At 40.2% G+C, this 20,828-nt stretch overlaps 1 long non-coding RNA gene across 1 annotated transcript in view; it reads right to left on the bottom strand.

The window, feature by feature from the left end:
• Window positions 1-20,828, bottom strand: part of LOC106028083 (uncharacterized) — a 133,933-nt gene that overhangs the window by 53,001 nt on the left and 60,104 nt on the right. The window contains exon 3 of the long non-coding RNA XR_001201698.2: window positions 5,363-5,423. This is a non-coding gene — a long non-coding RNA (uncharacterized LOC106028083). The remainder of the gene's footprint in view (window positions 1-5,362; window positions 5,424-20,828) is intronic.

The raw sequence follows: 20,828 nt of genomic DNA, 5'->3' as shown, positions 1-20,828 counted from the left end.
TTTTGCTACAGCGATGCCTGCCATTTGTCTAGTGCTTTTGAATGTGCCACGCCCCCTCCCCATCATTCCTGCTGATTCGTACAGCAGCTCACTAGGGTAGACAGGAGAGCTCTGGGAGGAAAGGACTTGCCTGACATCATGTGGCCACGCAAGATGGAGTTGGGACAAGGACCTGCCTCCCGAGCGGCACTCACACTGTATGCCACCAAGCGGCCTGCGCAGCTAATCAGCAGCTGGGAGGTCCCATCCCTAGACTGTGTCTAGCTGAACTCCTAAAGGGCTCAAAGGCAGGGAGAGGTTACACATGGTGGAAATGAAGACACTGAGGAGCTAAACCAAGGGACAGCAAGCTGATGTCCAAAGAAAAGATGCAGGCCATGAGGCTAGTCTAGGAAATGCTTGGTCACTGAAAGGGGTCGTGTTTTGAATTTTTATAAGATAAAAAGTATTTTAAAAAGCATTCTGCTTCAAAGGCAGAGATGAAACAGGTTTGCTTCAGATGAAAGATAGAGCAGTTTTCAGTTAATATGAGCTCCACCGGCAGACTACATTATCTTTAAAGCTCACAGGTGAGCTTTTAAAGAGCTCTTTTTCCCTTTGCGTTGATTTAATCTCTTAGGGGATCAAAGATGTACACACATGAGATCACCTGCGCCTGTTCTTCCCATCCCAGCCCCTGCTGCTACCTAAATGAGCTTCCTGTCTGCACTACAGGACCACGGAGAAACCCAGAAGCCGGAAGTGATTGCACCATCTTCTTTAATGCTGGCATAGCTTGCGCTGTGCTGCCTGTGTCTTGGCCTCTGCTTCCTGTGGACTGTGTGGGTCTGATCTCGACTTCCTTCCTGTGCACTGTTCTCCACAACCTGGCGCCAGGTCTCGGCTGTCCTGCCTCCCTTTGTCTCAGATCTGACAGCCACTCTTTCTCCCCCTGCTGACCCCTGGACTACTGCTGGACTGGCACCCTTCTGGCTCACAGCTAGCACTGGGCTGGTGACAGTGGTCTCCAGTGAAATCTACTTTCTCAAGCAATGTGACATAACACCAGACCCTGTCTGAAACAAGGTCACATTCAGCCCACTTGGGAGAATTCACCGATAGACCCCTGATTGCAAAGATGCAGCTCATGTCCACGAACTCCTGCTGGTTGCAAGGGGAGAGGGGTTGGGGAGAGGGAAAAAAAGAGGAAGAGCTCTAGGCATCTGTAAACGAAAAATGAGGCAAAGATGTAGAGAATTCTAAAATGCGGCAGAAGGCCCACAGTTTGGGCAGCTGAATCCCATTAAGAAATCATGAGCAAGCTCTGTATTCCTGCCATTGTGATGAAGAGGAAAAATAATCTCCGAGGGTTTCACAAAGAAAACATTTTGTGACCAGAAGGCTTGAAAGTTCTGCGAAGGCTCAGGAAAATGAAAACAGTTTGAACGGCATCTGGAGAGTCCCCCCAAGGAATCAGGCGTGCTCTCGTGAGCTTTCTTAGGGTCCGGGGGGGGGGGGGGCGGGGGGAGAGGGGAATTTCAGCCCCTCAGCTCAGGAACATCTGCAGGAGGAAGTCAGAGCCAGGTGGGCCCCTCTGCTGATGCAAGAGCCCAAACGCTGGAGCTCCGGGAGTACAGACAAAGCTGTCTTTATATTCACAGCCCGTCATTTTCCAAGTCTTTTCACGTCCCTAAACAAGGTGGTAGCAGTGCTCATCTGCCTTCAACTCTTTCTCTCCACCTTTTACACTGCATGTAGGTCCTCAAGTGAAAAGTGAGTCATATTTTAAAATTGAATCTGTAAATTAAATTCAAGGCATTCTTGGGAATCAAATAGGATTAGTAAAAATGTTCCCGGTAGCCATTCTGAATGGCTGATGGCTTGTCTCTCTAACCCTGCTCTGCACCATGATAAAAAAGGCCAAACTGATTTTACAGATAAGTGAGTGATATGTTTAGATTGTATCTTAATAATACAATAACCACCGAAGCAGGGGCAGCTGAGCGGTGGGGGCAGGTATACTGCACCTTTTAGTGTGAAAAAATGAAGCCGAGGGAAGAGAGATGATTTTTAAAACTCTAAGAATAGATTCAGTGAGCAGGGCCAGCACACCAATCCCTCCTTGAAGTTTAATCAAAGAACTTTGGCATAAATAAAGCATTAAGTTGCTCGGTGTTCAGTAATTCTATGGACACCGTTAACCCAGAGAAAAGCTTTAGTTAGAAAACAAAACATAAGCTGAAGAGAATGATGATTTAATAATAAGTAATTTTGGTGAGATTCTGGGACTGTCTTACAGAAAGCAACGCTGTCTTCTTTCTTTCCCCCAAACTGTCCCTAGTTGTCATTTTAGGGTCAGGTTACTTGGTGAGAGTCACCAAGGTGTGTGATCAGCGCACACACGGTGTTCTAGTGAGTACGTGGCCTTCCCAACTATTTATCTGCCCTCCCTTTCCTTCCATTAAGGTGAGCATGTTCAGTCTCTTCGACCTGATAATTTGGGTATAAAATATAAGATACAAGCGAATACAAAATTTGAATATTGTAACTTGAATACAAAAAGACCAGTGTGGCATCATGGGAATGCAGCACAGCAGCAGAATTTCATAAATAGACTTGTGCTAATCTCAGATTGATTTCCATGCTTTCCCTGAGACCTGGATTCTGACAATAAGTACTTTCTTGTGAAGTGCTAGAGATGAGAAGCAAATGGATGAGGGAGAAGAAATTTCCTGGAATATCTATTGCACCTCGCAGCGTGTCTTCTTTCTTTCTTTCTCTCTTTCTTCCCTCCTTCTTTGCCTAGGAGTACTAAAGGCCCAGCACAATACTGGCCCCACAGAGGGCTTTAAGGTAGACTGAGTGAGACTGTCACCATGATATGTACTATTGGATTATCTCCAGTATTTCTAACAGTAAATACCCTCTCTCCAGCCTGCTTGGCCTATCTAGTCTAGAACCCTATCAGGCAGCAGTCCAGGACAGCTGAATCTTTCCCCAAAATGAAAAAGGAAACAACCTTCTCCGTATATCCCAGCCATGTCCATAGAAAAAGTAAGAGCCAGTATCAAAGTTGATCCCTTTAAATGCTTCTGTTTTTGTAGGGGGACTGTTGGCTATAAAAAAAAAAATCACATACTATAACTTAACAATGTGAAGAAAGTCACTCTTCACTCTCCAAAAATTTACTGTTAAATTACAAATGGGTCTGAAAGCCTTTGACTCTTCAAGTGTGTATTAAAATGGAACAAAAGGACGACTCTGGAGAGGCAGTATTAAGCTCAGTTGGTGGAAAATAGAAGCTCTTTGAAATGGCTCCTTTAAAGGCCTTGGCATTCTGACTTCAATACATTCTCTTTTCAACCACCTTAGACATTTGTTTTTAATAAGTCTTTACAAGTAAGTGATTCAACAAAGGACTTTAAAACTGTGTTTCTAACCAGCAAAATAAGTACAGACTCCAGATGTTTCTCATTTTTCCATGTCACAATTCAAACTCAGAAATGTCTTGTTCATTGGACATTTATTTAATCCTAATGTTTTATATGCCTCTCTTCCAAGATTTCCCTCTCTCATTGCTGCATCCCTCCCCTCACCAAAGCCATCTAAAAGGTAATTTGCCATAAAGCAGCTGTGCCTTTCTAGTGTGTTCTCTGAGCGGCTAGGGATCACCTTTGGAGGTTCCCTTCAGGACTTTTTGTCCTCTGATGCCTGGCCCAAGTCACCCAGATAGCCATTCAGATTTTGCCCCCTGGATAAATAATCATTTATCATCCCATCTGAGCTCATTATAGCTGCTTTTCTGTGCTCTCCTAGCACTCAGTGAACTGTGGCGGATGGTTTGCCATACTTTACTGTGTTCCTAATTCTCCCTGGTCCCATATTGGAGGACCAGGAGTGCAAGGAACTAGAGAAGTAGAGAACAGGAAGGTGACAATAACAAGAACAGATCTTCACGGAACATAAAACAGGGTGGTGGTACTGATGCTGCTTCTGATGGCAATGGGGACACATACCCGTAGGTGAATCACACAAAGGAGAGACACTTGAAATCTTTCCTATGTACTTGTTTTTAATGGAATAAGATCGGATGTGACATTTTAAAATTGATAATTCTACCAGTGAAATTATGTATGGCTACTATTGAGTGAGACTGTCACCATGATATGTACTATTGGATCATCTCCAGTACTTCTAACAAGAAGGTTCTATTATCTCCATGTCATGAATGGGTCTTCGAGATGCTAACACCTACTTGCTCAAGAAATGTGCATGCTGTAGAGAACAAATCATGTGTGTCTTTGCAAATCAGGGATCACCTGATGCAAAGACACTCTGGAGCAGCATTTGGTCATTTCAGAAAGAAAGAAAAAAAGTATATATATTTTAATTTAAGTATAATTCACAGGTATTCATAAGGCTATCCCAATCACAGTGGGTTTGGTAGTGATATAGCTTTTGTGGAGCTATCTAGCTTGGCTTGCAGGGTTGACAATACTGAATACCGCAGAAAACTCCAACATAGTCTAAGTACTACAAGAGAACAAAATCACATGTTAGGCAGCAGAATCTTGCAAATGACTTCAGAGTGACAATTTGATATTTACAGCCCATATAAAAATATTAATTCATTTGTATAGAGAATGTCTTAAAGGCTTTAGGTGTGTCTTCGGTCACTATTTTTCTTCTCAAAGCTAACAAGGGATTTAAATCCGCTCATTAGTTGGTAATTTCTACTAAAACCCTCTTTTTGGTGGAGTCCCATGGTATTTAAATAGCTGGTGTTTAAGTTGTCATAAAGACAAAATGCTGAAATAAAGTAAGTTGAGCTTGCTAGATGAGAAATGGATGAACCAGAAGGAAGAAAAGGCAGTAAAGAAATGAAATGAAAATGAGACTCCTTGAGAGGAGACAATTGAAAGGGAACATTTCCTATTCTTTTGACCTATGAAGCTAATCTATAACTGGTTTTCAAAACTGTGTGTACATCAGAATCGTTTGGAAGGTTCCCTAAAGCACAGTGGTAGTCTCCCTAAGAGTTCTCAGCTGATGCTGGTTCTGCTGGGTAGGGACCATCACTTTCAGAATCACTTCTTCAAAAATCTGACTTGAGTTATATACAGTTAGCAGCATTATCTTACCTTCCCCAGTTTACGTTCTCTATATCTCTGCCCAAGATGGACACTGTTTTTGGATTTTCTCAATTTGGTTTGTTTGTTTGTTTGTTTTTGTTTTTGTTTTTGTTTTTGTTTTTGTTTTGGTCCAAGGATTGAACTCATGCCCTTGTGCTTGTCAGGTAGGTGCTTATGCCACTGAGCTATATCCCCAGTCCCTCTTTTTATTAAAAACAAAAGTTTGTAAGTTCACATTGAATAGCTCTTACCTGATGAAATTTGCTGTTTCCACCCAGGATTATTTTCATGAGAGAGAAATAGGTGTGAGAACTGTTGAGAAAAAGATAAGAGACAGTCAGAGATGGCAATCCAGATTTCTGTACCATTATGATTGACATTAACTCTTGGATCAAATGAACATTATTATGTTAAGGAGATGCAAGTCACTTTTTTGCATCATTTTTTATTAGCAATTTAAGCCAGTTTGTAGATGAAAAAGAGGCAGTTTGGTCAGTAGAGTGGATGACAAAAGAAAGGAAATTTAATGATATAATAATAAATTCTATAGAATAGAAAGTATGACAATATCAGTTACCACTAAATATTCTACACAATGTTAATGAATACTTACTTGGGTGCAACTACTATTTGTTTGTTTTACTACTTTTTAGTATTCAAAGAACTAATTTTTTTTTTTTCAAATTCTGCTTTCTAAGGCAGTGATGTAACCTGCTTATTGTTTTGTTTTGGTACTGAGGATTGAACTTGGGACCTTGCACTTGCCAGGCAGGTGCTTATGCCACTGAACTAAATCCCTACCCACAACCTGCTTACATGATTTATTTCTTTTTGGATTATCAAAAACTATAGGCAAACTATAAGCAATGTAAAATAGTGTCTGAGAGGCACACATGTGTGGTGTTTGTGACAGTACAAAATGTAACAGGACATCTTCAGTAAAAGTACTTTCTTATCCAGAAATTTTTCAAAATTTCCAAGGGGTCAGGGATTATGCTAAGCAGCATAAACACCTACATGGCATGTTTCGTGGCAATCTCCAGTACCAAAAAACAAAAAATGCAGGTAAAGGAGAGCACATAATGTTTTCTTGGTCAGACAGAACTCATTCTAGAGTTGGCCCCTTGATCTCAGCCTCTGGATCCCTGTCACATCAAACCCAGGGCCTTAGGGGTTCATAGGAATCACTGTCTCTATACTTCTTTTTCAGTTGCAAATGTGCTCAACAGCTCAACCCAAAAGCTTGGCCTACTCACTGGCACTTTCTTGGGCACTAGAACACATGCCTCGCTGTTTTGGCTTTGCACCTTGCCCTTGGCAATGCAAAGATAACTTTAATGGTGGTGTTTGCCGTGTCTGGGCTTCTCCATCTTCATGTCTATGTAGGGGTAAAGACAGTGGCCTTTCCTTTCCGGAGCTTCAGTGCTTGCTCTACTTCTCCTGCAGCCATGCTTGACTCTGGGTTAAGACCTCATTCTCTGCTCCTCTAAAGCACTCTAAGAAGAGTTCTGACTTTCTGTGAATGTGAAACCTGGGCTTGATCTTCTTTAACTGACCTGCCATTTTTAAATAAATCCATGGAAGGTTTCCTGCAGACAAGAGTTGGCTCACACTTCTCCTTCATGTTCAAGGCTTAGAAAGGGACCACCCCCTCCATGGGACTAAATATAGCTGTAATATTTTTATTCTGGTGAGACATGATGAACTCATAGCTATTTTGCCAAGTGCTTTCTTCTGGAAGATTTATGGCAAACCAGTGCTCACCAGCTCATCAGGGCAAGGTGCCCACAGATTTTAACTTGTCAGCTTGCCTCAGCTAGAAATTCAGGAACTTCAAGATAGTGAACTGGCTCCAAGCATAACTATGCATTTGTCATTCAGCAAAGGCTATTTTCTTTTCCTTTGTTAGAAAAATACCAACTGCAAACATTTATTGAACTTTGAGGTTGCCATAAAAGATATATTGGATATGTGAGTTTTGCCCTGAAACAATGAATTCTGGGTTTTGCCCTGAAACAACGAAATAAGTAAAGAAACAGTAAAATGAAGGATAGAGGTAGGCATTAACTGCAGACATTAGAGATGTGTGATGTCAAAGAGTTCAGGGCTGCTTTAGGAGAGAAGTGGTTAGGCAAAGATTAAAGGATGCATATGATTTATACAAAAGAATGGGCAGGCTTCATGTTTTATTTAGAAAAATAAACATCCTGGTTTATACAATGTGATATGGCCACTAATCATCATTGTAGAGGGCTTAGAAGTCTCATACTATAACCAGTAGGCTAAAGAAATCTTGTGTTTGACTTTTACTTGAAGTCTTTTTAAACACATTTGAGTGATTTGTGAATACTAATACATTGGATTTTACTTTTAAAAGTGTAGATTTATATTTTGCCTTAAAACTGGACAGTCTGTCAAAACCTGGCCTACATTTCTACAGAGCTGAGAGTACTCGCCCTAGCACAGGGACACTGCCTGCCCTGCCTCCACACCCACGCCACTCCCACCTAACTCGCAGTGCTCATCTGTAGCCACTGTCTGGCTCCTGGAAGCACTGGAGCTTTCAGTCCTGGTCTCTGCACTTTCACAGAGCCTCCTGCTGTGGCAAACACTCCAACCAATTCACTCAACACATGTGGTCTCGCTCGCTCAGCCCCTTTTGCAAGGCAAAACAACTTACACACCAGATTCTTTATAAAGCATTGCTCTTGTTCCAGAGAGGAAACCACCAAAGGTAACACACACACAGGGTTTAGCTTTGGGTTCTGAAAATGCACTGGGAGGGCTGAGGGGATAAGTCATTTGGACACACAGATTCTGAATTCAGTCCTTAGTACTGATAGATAACAAGCAAGCAAGCAAACAAACAAATGAAAGTCTAAAAGTCATGGGATTGTGACTTAAAATGCATACTCTGCAGTGGTACAGCTCCTGTTAGACAGGAAAGATCAGGTTCTATGAACTCTTCTAGATCATTCAATTTAGGAGGACTCAATGGAGCAAATTTTATGTAGGAAAATGTAGATCAATAAAGTAGATACATGGAGGCTAAAAAGTCTATTTTTCGGGAAATTTTCTGTTTTGTGAATAGTTTTATTTAAACAGGATTGTTCATACATATATTTGAAATATAGTCAAATTTACCTGAAAAATATCACTGTGTATCCTGAACAGAGGTATGTCTGCATGAAAATTTAATGTGGATAATCAGTCCTCCTTGCCTGCTCTTAGGAAATGTATGGATCACACCGAAGATCAGGGTAATACAAACAGCATGTGTTAGATTGGGAATAATCACTGACTGATTCATGCAGCCTGTTTATATATATATGTTTCTTTAGCCCAGTAGACTTTGTCTTGGTCCTTTTAATCAGCATCTCTGAACTTGACCAGATGCATTAACCTGTTGATTTCTGTTTCTCATATGAAGGAATCATGTTAAATTATATCTAAGTCCCCTAAGGATGGAACATATCATTGTTCTCAGATGGAAATAATGGAATCCCAGGGTTGTTTTTAGGCTTAGGAATTGATCTGCAGTTTTTTGACCATGAGTACTTGGTAGCCGCCAGCAGGATTGCTCTGCTCTGTCACAACTGGCTTCCCTTCCACCTGGTCCTGCAGTCTAGCAGTGGAGTCGTATGGCTATCTGCTTATTAAATATTCCATCACCCTTGGATATTAAGTACTCTATGATCCCCGAGGCCTGCATTCTCAATTTCCTCTGGCTAATTTAGAGGAAAAGATTTCACTCTCTGTTCAAAACCATGTGAAGAGAAGGAAAGCCAACCCATAATACCTCTTAAAGTTGAAAAATTATAGAAAGTGTGACATGCAAAACACTGGAGATGTTCACCATTTTTAGAAAGAAAATCCTATGCTTTTTCTTTTCCTTTGTTTTAAATCTCGAAGTTTATTTTAACAAAGCAAAGATGGAGATTTTATTGTGAAATACTGTTGTAGGCAGACAGCAACAAAATGAGAGAGCATTTACATTGAATAGGAGTCACAGGCGGCAGAGCAGTGTGTGAATGTGAGTGTATGGTCAGCTCATTATTTAGAGCAGAAATCAGCCCCTGTGACTTGGGGGGAGCTGTTGGCGGCCCTACACAATTGGGCCCTCTGGATCTTTGCTTTTACTTTGTTCTTTCTCAACTGTAAATGGATATTCATTGTAGAATAATTATAATACATGAAAAAGATAAACCATCCAAATTTCCACTTACCCACAAACTTAATACAGTTAGCATTTAGGTGTACACACCTCTAACAAATATAAACATGTACATTATATGGTTTTAAAAATGGAATTGTCCTGTAAATACTCATTTGCATATATATGAATACAGGTAAATGTTATATTGATATGTGTATGTGATAGTGAAAACCCAGTGTGGGCTGGGAAGCCATGTGCCTTGAAAGACATCATTGAAGACTTGTCCTCGAGTAGGTGTCTACTTTAAAGCCACATTAGGCTTTCACAGATTTTCCCTTCAGGAAATGGACAATTTTCATAAAGTGGCGCCATGTGTGTATGAATATATACGTGTGTGTGTGTGTATATATATATATATATACATATATATATATATGCCTAACATCATTAATCAAAATTGTTACAAGATTATAAAGTAGTGTTTATATGGATATGTTTTTGATACTGTGAAGTAGCACATTTTTGGAAAATCAACATTGGACATTTTTTCCTGTAATTCCACTTGAGGGGGATTTGGTGGGGAAGGAGCAGATGAAGAACACCCGCCTGCATCACCAGTTTGTGTTGAAATCACTGAACTCTCAGACAGAGGATGCTTGATGATGAAGTCAATAAGGCAAATACCAGAGACTGTCTAAACCCAGAACCAGAGGCTTTTGCACCTTTTTACTGTGAACTTTAGAAAGATATAAAGCTTTTATGTTGTGCAATTCTGTTCATTCCATTCTACTCTTTTTCTCTTTTTAAATTATTGCTCAACACTCACTAACTTGATTTCTTAGCCCTTTGACTGTCAATTTGAAGAATACTTGGCTAAAACATCCATCTATTCTGATATATGAATGTAGAACAACAAATCATGGTATATTAAAAAATTTCTCCTATGTGAACAAGGTTTATAAATAACATATAGCGTAAATGTCTTGTATTTTCAGCCACTTTTCAAAAGTAACTAAGATTTTGGGGGCATTATATATGTAGAATCCGTATATTTATTTAGAATAAGTACAAACTCAGATCCAATGTAAAACACAAAATCCACATGTACTTGTTTAAAGCAACAGCTGTTCTCACTTAGGAAGGAATAACTTTCTACTTAACTGGACTGTCAGTCAGTTCAGTCAACTAGAAGTCAACAAGAACATTATTCAGTGGACATAGAGTTGCTTGTTCAAAGCAGCGATCAAAATTCAAGAACTAAACCTTAGTAGAGACTCAGACTAACTGGAAAACTGAGTTTTCTATGACTATTTTCCAAACATAAAAAATAAGCATCTCCACCCCCCACAAAAAAATGCATCTCTCACGAAAGAGAATGTGACACGGGACAAGAAAGGAATCATATTCAACATGAGAGCACAATGAGTCCATGCATGACTTCTGCGCAGGCTCGCTGCTTCTGGAGCAGCTGCACTTCCCCGAGGTTTCTTTTTCTCCCTGCATTGCTAGACCTCAGCATCCACCCTGCCACGACACCGTCTGGTTCCTGGTGATTTGTTCCAACAAAACAAAGAGGACCATCATTACCACCACCAGCAGCAGCAAAACACATGCCCATCCCGGAACACTGGGAATGGGAAGTGTCATTTCTTTTTAAATCTTTAAAAACAAACCCAAATGGCCACAGGACAGGAAGCCCAGAAAAAGATGTTATCACTTCTTGGTAGCTGAGCCTGATGGGTACCAGGCTGATGTGGTACCTGCAATGTCTTCTGTCTTTAAGCTGAATAGAGTTCACTCTATCTACCTGCATATGGGTGACAGTGGTTTCTCCAAATGTGACAGCTTCCCTAAAGCAGTCATTCCAGTTGGGAAAAATGCTGTAATTTGGACATTCAATTTGTATGGTCCTGAAAGTTGCCAGACTTGTCCTTCCGGACATTACCATCAAGAACTTTCATCTTCCTTGGCTCCACCTCCTCTGAGCATGTGCAGAGCAGAACAAGGGTAAGCAGCCTGAGGTTAGGCCATCCAAACAGCAAAAGGAGATCTGAGGTTTGGATGAACCATGACTTCTGAGCTACAAAAGCTTTTCCTTAGGACTTTTAGAGGCTGCACAAATAGAAATGAATCCAAGCTGGGTAGGACACTATGGGAAATGACATGGTCACCCCTGTGATTATTCTTCCCATGAAAGAGAATTCCTTTGTGTTCTTAATGCTCTTCAAATATACACACCTAAGGAACACACACACACACACACACACACACACACACACATTCTTAATTGAGAAAATAGCACATGTGTTGTTAAACTTCTTTGTGTAAGTGACATGGCACCTGATTTTGGCAAATGTAACTTGTATACACAAATGAAGTCAGTCTTTGACTATTACTGAGCTGCTTATCTAAACATTTGCTTGTTTTTGTGCTTGAAAGAAGATTGTTGCCCTGGGGCCTTTCAGACAGGACCCTTGACCCTGCTTTCTCAGGCCGTTGTCCTGCTATTCAGAAGAAGGTTGTTAATTATATCCTTTAAGTCGCCCATTATTCTGAGCTCCTGTTGTTCCTAATCTCCTCTGTCAAAGATTTTTATCCTTGCATTGCTTTCTCTGGGACCTCAGCATACTGTGGGCAAACGGAAGCCACTTAATCTCCTTGAGTCAGGGCCAGTCCACTTTTTACCTTTCCATTTTCCTCCTCTTTTCATGTTCATTTTATCTCATCATTTAAAACACCATAAAACAGAGATTGCAGCTAAAACTGGGCTATATGTGTGTCTGCCCAAAATCATCCAGGTAGAGGGGAAAGCAAGAAATCACATAGTACCCCAAAGATCAAAGATAACCAGATAGACACATTTTCTGATGCTTTGCTCTAATTAAAAGACAGTCTCTATTTAGGAACTCAAAGGCTTGAAAGTGATGACAAACCAAAGTAGCAATGTATAGATTCAGTAAAATAGGGTGCTACATTTGAACACAGCCATGTGCAGTTTGTAGGACCTCTCAGTGGCATAGGAAGTAATTTGAGCAAGAATATGGGGCTGGGGATTTAGCTCAGTGGCATAAGTGCCTGCCTTGCAAGCAGACAGTCATGAGTTCAATCCCCGGTACCGATAAAAAGGAAAAGGAAAAAAAAAAAAAAAGTAGTACAAATAGTCCATACAGCTATCGCAAATGAAATCAGCCCATAGCTGCACTCGCAAGAACACTTCCATAACAAAAAGTTTAAAATTCAGCTATCAAGTAGTTGCTATTCTTGATTAAAAAAAAAAACTTTCAAAATTGGTTAAGAGCTGGAAGTTTTATGCTTTGCAGCTGCAGTTATGTATTTTACAAGCATTCTGTAAATAAAATCGTTTCTAAATAGATGCATAACTGCAACATCTTGATAACAGTGAATAATCCTGTACTTTTTCATGCTTGATTTTATTACAAGCCTTAAACAGTCACAAGCATTATCATAGGCCTTCTAATACACTTTTGTCACATCTTCTTAATACCACAGGTTGTTACTGAAATACACATTTAATCAACATTGTATTGCCACCATGGTAGCTTTTTCTATTATGACTCTGGCTCTTGATAGTTATGCTTTATAAGAATGAAGAAAATTTTAAGCCTATTTAAAGTATATATAAAAATACTCTTACACACTGAGAGTTGGGAGCTGTTATGGTTTGTGTTCAGATGCACCCCCCGCCCCCGGCAAGCCTCATGTAGTCATGGAGGTGGCTAAACCTGGCATTTGTGGTTGGTTCATTGTCTAGCACTGGGATTGGTGGTATGAGTGCTGCACCCACCCAGGGGCAGAGCCAGCATACAATCTAAGGGCAGGAAGCAAGTGTGTTTCTATCTTTTGCCCTTTCATTCTTGCTGCTTGCAGTGGCCATGAACAGCTTCCCCTTAGTCATGGAGCTCTGCTTGGAACCAACTGAGTATGGACTAAAACCTCCAAAACCTGAGCTAAATAAACCTTTCCTTCCTTAATTTTGTCTCAACAACAAGAAAAAAAGTAACCAAGACAAGAGCTTTGACCTCTAAACAATAATGTGAATACAGTAAAAATGACTTTATATGGAGCTAGCTCAGAAAAGACCATGGTCTTTCTACCCAGTTCTTTTGGGATGCTCATTCTGGGAGGAGCTGGCCACTGTGGAAAAGTCTAGCTAATTCTGAGACTTGTTGAAAGTGTTGCTTCTTAGCACTTTAGTTGCAAGTGCCACCAGGATCTCAGGCTGTGGCTGGCACCAAATGTCAGGCATGTCAGAAAGAAACCCCCAACTCAGTTCAGCCCCTAGTTAGCAAGTCTTCCCAGAAAAGACCCCAGATGCTGGGCAAAGAAGCTAGCTAGCCTGATTATGTCCTGTCTGAATTCTTGACCCATAGGCTCCAAGAGGATAATAAATGGTTGTTTTGTGTCACTAAGTTTTGGGGGTGCTTTGTTCTGCAGCCATAGTAGCTAGAATAATCCATAATCACTACAATGCAAACTGTGCTCCTTAATCACCATGTTTAATTCAGTTCCGGTTATAAGATGTCTTGCTGGAAGAAAGTCTGCACTGACTCAGATCTTGCTAATATACTTTACTGATCCATTATGATTTAGCCACTGCACAGAAATTGTGCTTGCGCTGGAAAGAGGGAGTATATGAAGATAGGGATTCTCTTTGAAAAGAAATAAAATGAAAATGCTTTATCTATGATAACTCTGCATTCACCTTGTATGCCCGATTTCTTGCTTCTGCACATTCTGAATTATTCTGGCACAGGATTTTCATAAAACTATGAAATATATGCACCTGGGCCAGCTTGAGGATGCCAGAGTGCCCTGTGGCCTGAGCACCTCTCTTGTCAATCAGTCACCTGATGAGGCATGGCCTCCTGGACAGACCCTGGATAAGAAAGATCTAGGTCTTAGCTCTTGATCTTTCCTATTAGCCCTTAGATGCAAGTGATCAATTTCTGATGAACAATTGCATTCTGATTAAGAAACTAAGAAGTCATTTTGGGATCATGGAGCCCTCAAGGTCAGGTATGGGGAAGAATGGAGATGGGAAGGTAGAAGATGGTTATTTACTTCTCAGTAATCTAGGCTTCCTCAAAGTGTTGTTTTCCTACTGATCTTGAAGTTGAAAAAGGAATTAATGTCAGACTGGGCCCTGGAAGGTAAATCAAAAAGCCAAGATGGTAATCTTTGAGTGTGGACAAATTTTAAAAATAAATTGAATTGGAAGTTGTGGAAATGTAGTGTTTTATCAGTTGGTTTAACACCAGGATCTTTCTGGAAGAGCAGATTTTCTAGGAAACGTAAACTAAATATATTGATTTTTTTTCCATTTTGGATAAGATTAAAAATGAATCTATGCTGATTTTCTCTTCTTTCACTGACTCATGCGCCTGAAAAATTAAAATAGACTAAAAAGATCACATGCATCATTCCGATGCCCTTGACAATTAGTTTGACTGAATAAAGTCTGCATATCCATTAATACAGAAACCTCCTCTTCTGGAAAGTGAGAGACTCTTAGTTCAAGACTATTTTTCTGAAGCTCATCAGGTCAATATCAGGTGGAAGGAATCAATTGTCATTCCAACTTATTGTCCAATTCAATATACTCTTTGCTTAAAAGCCTCCTGTGAGTTGCCTGCATCTCTCTTACTTGAATACATGGCTCACAGCTGCAGAATTTGTGGTCTATGGAAGATACTCCCCTCTGCTGTCTCAGCACTGGTGGTTTACAATACATTCCTAGTGCTAGGCCACAGCAGGCATTGGTGCAGAGGTAGTCCTTTCCAATGTTTAAGGAACCATTAAATGGACTTGTTTGCTTCTGGTTTTTGTTGGTTTGTTTGGTACTGGGAATCAAACTTACAACCTCCCACTTTTCAGGAAGGTGCTGTGCCACTGAACTATATATCCTCAGCCCTGTTTCTATTTATTTCCACGTTCTAGTCCTCAGTGGTGAAAAATGCTTTATTTGTGATAGGGTTAGGAGTAGAGGCCACAAGAGAGACCATACTGATGATCTGAGAAACCAGTATTGTCATTTATATAAAGAAATCGTGGCCTCAGCAATTTTTTTCTCTTTGTAGTGAAGGGCGGCTGAATTCATCAAAGTCCTCCCGATTCTTCCTTGAGAGACAGCTGGTATGACGCCTTCTTGCAAAAATGTGAGTCAGCGATTTTCCATCCCACTTGGAAATGTGGTTTAGGAGAAGATTGACTTACACTTCTGAGTTCAGAATACTTGCTCTCTCAATATGGATAATACTTTAAAAATGAAATGCTTCATTTCATTCAATGAGGTTTATTTTTAAAACCCAAATGTCAAATTATTTCTTTCCTGTCAGCAAGACTGGACATTTTTATTATAAGGAGAACCCAAGAGTAATTTTGGAGTTTAGAGAAATTCATGGAGGACAGATGAAGATAGGATCTAGAAAGGGCCCCTTTGGGAGGACTTGGATGCCAGACACCCATACCCACACCCACACCCTACCCACACCCACACCCACACTCACACACAGACACCAAAAACCAAATCAAATCAATGCAAAGAGTAGGAAGCGGGATGTCAAGAGCTGTGACACCAAGCATCTTCCCTGTTTCTTCTGACGTTCATGCCACCTTCCCACCTCTCTCACCACTTTGTCGGTAATGTAGATACATAGCATGCTAACTTAAAAGCTATTATTTTAAGAGTTTCCTATCAAAGAAAATTTAAGTAAGTATAAACTTTCACTTAGTTTTGTGTTGGGAGATGTTTCCTTTCATGATATAAGGAGTCTCTTGCCTTCTTATACAGAGGTTGCGATATAAAAAACAATGATGCAAAATGTAGTCCAAAACATATTTATTTCATATCAATAAATGTGTTGTAGATTGCAGTTCCCATTATTTGGGGAGATGCAAAATGATCATAAAACAAGCAATGGGAATGGTAGTGGCAGCGGTAGAGAGAACAGTTTCCAAACATAGAGGTTAAAAAACTAAATGAAATGGCATACAAGGGAAAGGACAGAAAATTAATAAAGTTACTATTTACAATGCAAGAACTTTAGGTGAATCTAGCAATGGTTTTACAGGTCAGTAAATTCCTGTCTCTGAACATGAATGTGTTTGTACTTGCTTCTTAAAAACTTCCAGGAAAAGTTTTTTTCATTGCTTTGTGCAACCCAGGCCTGTCTCATGACCTCAGGAAAGTGGTTAAAGAGATTGCAGGAAGCAGATTTGCAGAAACAAAGTGGCTACTTTATTCCTGACAAGCGAAAGATAAATAAAAGAGATAGAACATGTCCAGTGGAAAGTACCTGAAGGTTCTGAACTCAGAGGAGCTGGATGACAGATAAGGAAAGCAGATAAAGCAAAATGTGTGAAACAGAACACAAAACGGCCAAAGGCAGGAGAAAGGTAAGGAACGTCCATGGAAGAGTGCCAGAAGAGACAAAACCACCCAGCGGTCTGAACTCTAGGATCCCCGAGACTCAATCAGCAGAGAAACATCTTTTTAAAAAGAGAATATGTAGAACACAGCATCACAAGCAAAAGACTCTGATTGTATTAGTCAGGGCTAACACCCACGATCTGCTCACTAACAAACAATCCAAGTGTTTCTGACACAGTTGGTCCAAGAACCACACTCTGAGAAACACTAAAAAATACACTTGAAGTCTTTCAAAATGCAAAACTCATGACTTTTAGATGGATGATATGGAAGAAATAGATATTCTGCTCCTATCGAATTTACATTTACAGATCTTTCTTTTCTGAATGAGAGTCGGGAAGTTCTCTAGTACCAACAGCGTTGGTACTAAACCCAGTGAAGAGCTACTTGTCACTGCCATACTTAGCAACTTGCTCGTCTATGCCAACTTCATGTACCTGGGGCTGCTAAGAGACCGGGCAAACTATGTTTCCAGGCGGACAAAATGTTCTTACACAATTTCAGACACTGTACTCATAAAATGACTCCAATGTGGGAAGCTGGAGTTTGGATAAAAGGCAGTGATTTAGATCTGAAGTTGAAAGCCAGAGGTATGAGCATTTCAGCTGAGGAAGTGGGACTATGATGGAAGGAGTGGAGAAGGGGACAAGGGACAGAACTAGGTCAGGACTGGCTGGTGACCTTACTTTCCAGTGATAAGTGAAGTGTTACGGTACTTTGTTCCAACTGGATATACAAACCCTCATATAGGTTATGAGTTGGAAATTAGGGTTATAATTACAGACTAAATCTCACCAAAGATTTGGCTAACTCTCCCCCACACCTACTTTCCACTGCATATCCAAGGACTTGATCTAAATATTTAATGGGATTAGAAATAAGGGTTATTGAGGAAGACAAATTTGACTGATTCTCTTGGTCCTATCAAAAATTAAACAAATTTCACCAGAGTCAATCTCAGAGCTGCGGGTTTGACACTGCTTGTCAAGGCTCATCTATTCATGATACAAAGTTCTGCAAAGTAAATTAGTACTGCTGTGTTTTGACACTTGTTAGGCAAAAGAAATGCCTTTTAGTTACTCAGTGATTGATATAAAAACCAAATACTGTGCATTCAAATATGCAAATCTGTTAAGACAGTGGACGAAAACTTCCTGAACTCTACTATTGGCATCTGTGAATGAGAAAGACTTGTAATCAAGATGGTGCATTCTAAGTACACAGTGATTTCTAGCCAAGCTTCCTGTTAAATCACAAAAGCAGCAGAGCTTACTGTGTTTAATTCCTTTACAAAAGCATTGAACAACTACCATGTCTAAGGCTCTTTTACCCTAACACGGAAGAGAGAAAGATAAATAATATTTAGCCCTGGCTTTGGAGGAACTTATGAGTAGCTGAGACATAGATAAATGACAACATCAGATGTAGGAGGTGATTATAAATGCCTTAGCATTTCTATTACTCCAACTTTTGAATAAATCATCCAAACAAATTTGAGCCTTATGGAGGAAGTAAACTGAATCTAACATGTAGTTAAGTTAATGGCAATGTCAACATTAGTTTATTTTTTAAAAATGTATTACTATTCTTAGTTATCTTTGTTTTTTAAACCAGGATCTGTACCAGTATCTAATTGAAGCCACAGATTCATAGGTACTTGGAATCAATCAGTTCCAAAGGTAATTCCTACATGGCCCAGTTGTAAAACTCACGTGCATATAGTTTAAATATTCCCTGGTGCATAGTAGAGAATTCTTATCTATTTGGTGAACAGACAATAGTTAGAATATAACATTTGGGTAAATGTTGGCATGAAATGTGTATATATGTTTGTGCATTAATTGCCACCACTGGCAATTGTTAAATATTTTGTATTATTTGAAGAGACAGAATCAGTAGAATTCTTCCTTAGAGGTTAAATATTGACCAACATGCATCCATCTGAAGATCATGTGTTCAGCTGGACAGCTCAGGGAATTGGCTTTTCTAGATGACAGTCATCTGGTGGCCCTTAGGTACAATCCTGCCTAAGTCTTTGCATCACAGCTCCTTAACCAACAGAGCTATTGCGGAACTTACTCCCGGAAAGAAAGGTTCACTGTCTGAGGATAGTTTGTCTTTCCTAGTTCAGCCCAGGGTGCCCATGTTTAAAAAAAATTCTATTTTTTCAGAAGAGCGTAATCTTAACAGACTAATTATAAAATAGTACAAGATTTCCTTATCTTGTGCTTCTATTTTCTGTTATTACTAACATCTTATAGTACTATGCTAAATTTATTTGAGTTGATGAACCAACAGCAATACATTATTATTATTATTGCTTTGTTCAGATTCCCTCGCGTTTTGCCTAATGTCCTTTTTCCACCTCAGGAGCCTGCACATGATACTGCACTACATCACCTGTCAGGTTTCCTTACGATCATCTTGGCTGTGGCAGGTTCTCAGCCTTTGCTTTCGGTGACCTTGTTGGTCAGTTTAAGGGGTACTGGTGAGGCAGTTTGTACAAAGTCCCTTTATCCAGAGTGTCACAATGACACTGTGCTCCAGGGCCTTGAAAGGATCACAGGTCCCACATGTATTATTTTTGTCTCCCCAGATTCTATCTGGAATATACAGACTCAATGTGACTTACTATAATGCTCAGCTCAGTCATCTGTCTGGGCTCCACTGTAAAATTTACATTTTTTCCTTCTTTCCCATACTGTGTTTGGAAAGGAGGCACTACACAAAGCACGCACTTCAGGGAATGTCGCTGGCCGGGGATGGGGAAGGTTGATGCCTATAGACTCAGCACTTGGGTGGTTGAGGCAAGAGGATCACTAAGAGTTTGAGGCCAGCCTGAGCTACCTAGTCAGTAGTGAGTAGCCTGTCTCAAAAAAAGAAGCAATAGGAAAAAAAGAGCATAATTCACCTGCTCCTTCAGGTCAGATAGTTATACCCAAACCATAAGGAATTTATATTCTTGGGAGATTTGTCTCCTCCATGCACCTATTCAATCAATTATGTATTTATACCATACAGACTCGTGGACATTTATTTTAAATTCTGGGTTAGAATTTAACCAGAACTTCAATTATTTTGCTGCTCAGATTGTCCCAGGTTTGGACATTGGAAGCTCTTTCAGCTGGTACTTTTGTCTCTGACATATTCTCCACATTGTAAGTTTCTGTTTCTGAGTTTCATTTTAGCACTTTCTTATTTTTTGGTCCCACGGGGTGCTCTGGGTGCACCCTGTGCATTTCTTATTTACTAGAGAATGGTCATGGACACCTGGTGTGCTTGCTGCCAATAGAGAATGAGGGTGTGGTTTTGGTGTTCAGGTGAAAGCTTGCCTCCGTCTCCCTAGAGATTCTCCTGACTCCATCTCTCCTTCCCTTTCATGTAGGTTCACAGCTTCCTTGTCCCTCAGCCTCTTGGGGATGACAAAGGAGAAGCCTCCTTGCTATGAAAGGATGGCAGGAAGTTGGGATGATATTAGGTTTCTGATGACATTTTTGGGCCACTAAAGTGACTATTTCCTTATAGTTTTATTTTGAATGGATTGTTTTCTTATTATTTATTTCGAGCTCTGTTTGTTGTCATCTTCCTAGGGAGCCAACTGGAGACAGAATGACTGACACAGCACCTAAAAACATCAGCCTTGAAGTCTCTGTGTAGAGGTGAGAGAGTGGGACATTGTCTCTGTGGGTACTCACTATGAACAACTCACTACTAGTTCTAAGACATAAAATTCTCTGGAGGACTTAGTTTTCCTACTGGCTTTTTCTAATGTTGCTTTGACCGTGAAGGAATTGCTTATAATAAGCACTTAAGAAAAGGAAACAATAAGGAAATAGTGAATTCAATGACCAACAATATCATCAAAAATCCGTTATCTTCCCAAGTTTTTGCCATGTTTTTACAGTATGCAGGCTTAACCTTTGTCTAGAAGCCTTCATGGTCATAAGATGCTTGACACAGGTCTAGATATCATATTTAGATACAGACAAAGTCACTTCTTGCCCTCGGAGGAGAAGCACATTTCTAGAAACCTCCTCTTAGGTCCCTCAGGCCCAAATTGAGCCATGTATTTGCCTCCCGATCAGTCACTGGTAAAGTCAATGGTTTAGCT

This window comes from Cavia porcellus, unplaced genomic scaffold (genome assembly GCF_034190915.1).
Source record: "Cavia porcellus strain 051 isolate PalLab524CR breed Dunkin Hartley unplaced genomic scaffold, mCavPor4.1 scaffold_1, whole genome shotgun sequence".
In the NCBI taxonomy this organism is placed as follows: Eukaryota; Metazoa; Chordata; class Mammalia; order Rodentia; family Caviidae; genus Cavia; species Cavia porcellus.
The sequence above is the reverse complement of the archived record's forward strand: the minus strand, read 5'-3'. Positions and strand labels throughout refer to the sequence as shown.